Source organism: Miscanthus floridulus, chromosome 8 (genome assembly GCF_019320115.1).
Source record: "Miscanthus floridulus cultivar M001 chromosome 8, ASM1932011v1, whole genome shotgun sequence".
Taxonomy (NCBI): domain Eukaryota; kingdom Viridiplantae; phylum Streptophyta; class Magnoliopsida; order Poales; family Poaceae; genus Miscanthus; species Miscanthus floridulus.
The window spans coordinates 138514541-138517607 of NC_089587.1; the positions used below are offsets into that span (position 1 = coordinate 138514541).

General features: G+C 46.2%; 1 non-coding gene across 1 annotated transcript; it reads left to right on the top strand.

Moving 5' to 3' along the window:
• Window positions 1-758: 758 nt before the first annotated feature.
• LOC136478567 (small nucleolar RNA R71) lies at window positions 759-865 on the top strand. The gene has a single exon (XR_010764290.1). It is a non-coding gene; the product is annotated as a small nucleolar RNA R71 (small nucleolar RNA).
• The last annotated feature ends 2202 nt before the right edge of the window (window positions 866-3067 follow it).

Here is a 3067-nt window from a genome sequence, read left to right on the forward strand (position 1 = left end):
TGTTAGGATGTGGTGGATTGCGAGTGGACTTACCTCCCCTCGTGGTTACCGCATTTATATTTAAAACATTTCTAGGTTTGCAAGAATTTTTAGTTGGATCAAAAGATGGAACAGAAGCAGCAAGTTGAGCTAACTAAGATTCTAGCATTTTATTAAAGCTCAATTGATCCTTAACAGAAGAAGCAAGATTATCCATCTTAGCATTTAATGTTGCAAGAGCCTTGTCATTAGCTATCAGCCTTTTATTCATGCTTTCATTTATTTTAGCTTGATTTATGACAAGATCTTTTAATGAAAGCTGATTGCTTTTGAAATTACTAGAACCAAAGCTTTCATTACCTTGAAATTTGGAGTGTGACGTCCATTTATTTTGTTGAGGGCGACTTGTGTTGTTGTAGACGGCGTGCACCTCCTCATGATGTCTACTACAACCTTCGTTCTATTGATTGGTACGTGTAGAGGCGTAGTGTTGGATGGCTTCTCGATCCTTCTTGACGTTTGCACGTTCCTCAAGTTTCTTCAAGAGAAAGTCCATCTTTTCAGAGATAGCATCTACCTCATGAATGGCATGCATGCCTCTCTTCTTAGGTTGGAGTCGTTCTTCATTCCACCCTTGATTTGTCACCATCTTCTCAATCAGATTCTTGGCTTGTGTGACATTGAGTGAAGTGAACGCTCCTCTTGCAGTAGCATCAAGGAGACTACGGGCTGTATGGGTTAGCCCATGGTAGAAACCTTGAATCAGGAGCCATTCCTTAATTCCATGATGGGGACATTCCTGAATGTACTCCTGGAGACGTTCCCATGCTTCGGGAATCGTCTCGTCTGCCTGTTGTTGGAAACTTGAAATCTTTCCTCTAAGAGCATTGGTTTTGCCCATCGGGAAGAATTTCTTAAGAAATGCATTAGCACAGCTCTCCCAAGAGTTGACGTCATCGGGATGAGCATAGAACCATTGCTTTGCCTTCCCAAGCAAGGAGAATGGGAAAAGGCGACGACGGATGGCGTCTGCTGTGACTCCTTTGATGGCAAAGGTGCCACATATCTCCACGAAGTGTTGGAGATGTGCATTTGCATCCTCATGGGGCTTCCCATAGAATGGATTGGCTTGCACCATATGGATGAGTGCTGGCTTGAGCTCAAACTGGGCATCCCCCAAGTCGACCGTTGGTCCCGTGGCCATGTGAGTACCCAACGAAGCCAAAAAGTCAGAAATCGGTTGATGAGCCATGGCCGAGCTGGATGTTGGTGCAGGGCCTCCCTCCTTGAGTGATTCCAAGAGTAAGCTAGACTTCCGAGGGGAAACTAGACGACGTCTAGAGTTCCTTCGGAAGCTCTCGGGATTTTCTAGTGTTGTTGCTCGAAACTGGAACTCACTCATGCAATGCCTTGCTTCACAACAAAGAGAAACAGAGGCAGGGGTAAGCCCCTACAACTAATTGGCAACTAAATTGATGGTAGACTCCGGATTCGATCTTATTAAAATTTCTAGGCTATGCTTTCCCCGGCAACGGCGCCAGAAATGCTTGTTGGTATTTCTTATGTCTATTGGATAATTCTGCAAGCGCACAGAATATACCGCTGTAGCACTTCACCTGGGAGTATTCCAAGGTATCGTAATTATTTTATCCCAAGGGAAAGCGATAGCTAGAGATGATAATAAAATAGAGATCCTTGTATCTACCTCAACTTAGCAGCAACTAGTGTAAGGGGGTAAATGAAGTATGATAGGAAGGGTGTCGACGAAATATGGTCGGCAGTCCACCGAGGGGGTGCCCATGGTGGTAGATTATCGGTAGAGGTGCGCGTAATCAGGAACCAGATGGTTACAGAGACACAAGACACAAGATTTATACAGGTTCAGGCCGCCTATGTAGCGTAAAACCCTACGTCCTGTGCTCTGTTATTTGTATTGATTTGGATTGATCTGTATGATCTGTCCTCTAGGGGACCCCTGCCCCTCCTTATATACTACGAAGGGACAAGGTTACAAGTAAAGTATCCAATTTGATACAATTACAATATAGCGTCGTGCTCCGCACGTCTTTATCTTGTGGGCTGGGCCACTTCCGGTGGTGCGGCCCATGTATACCCATGAGGGTATAGGGGGTCTATTCCCCCACAGCTAGTCCCCGAGCGCCTTGTATCCTTCGAGTAGCACCATCTTGAGCTTGTAGAAGGATGTAAGGGGCTCAAGATAAAATTTGAAAAATATTTCCCTCGAAGTCTGCCCACTTTGACTCTGAGTCGAAAAGAAACACGGTCGTCCTTGTAGAATCAGAGGCGTTTGAACCATCAGAACGAGCACATTCACCGCAAGGTGAAGTGTGCCCACTTAGTCTCCGAGCCTGGTAGTAGGTGACGTAGGCACATGGCGCTAGGGTCTAAAAAAGTCTTGTTAATTAGATACAACATGGACCATTGGGTGCATCGAACCGATGTAGTCCCCGAGCTTGCTAGAAGGCGAGGTATGAGCCTTGTAGCAAGGTCTAAATGAGAAAAATATCCCAACTGTATGCGAGTCGCCAGTCGCATGTAGTTGAGACGCGAAGTCCCCAAGCTATGGTCGGAGAGTGGTCGAGGCAGTCCCTGAGCATAGGTCGAGGGACGAGCGGCGAAGTCCAAACTATGGTCGGAGAGTGGTGCGCCAGTCCCCGAGCACAAATCGAGAAGCAAACGACGAAGTCCCCAAGCATAGCTCGAGATCCTTGCAATATAAATACATAGAACGGTAGTACATGATGTACAAAATAATAAATTATGGAGAAAAATCAGCGGTGAAGAAATAGCGTATGATGCTCAGTAGTCATTTGCAAATGAGCATGATGTGATAAAGCAGTTGGTGCTTTGTAAACATCAGTGTTAATGTGAAGTTTGTGTTTATACTTAATATAAACCGCCCGACCAGTTAGTATGTAGCTGAGCCTCCAGCCCTAGCTAGCTTCACTGTAGCATGGAGCGCAGAGCCCGTGTGCGTGAAGGAAGGTGTCGCTAAGGAGCCGCTGCCGACGACCCATAACGCAGAGGGCGGACGCTCATACACGTGTGGAGAGAGCTGGTAGACAGG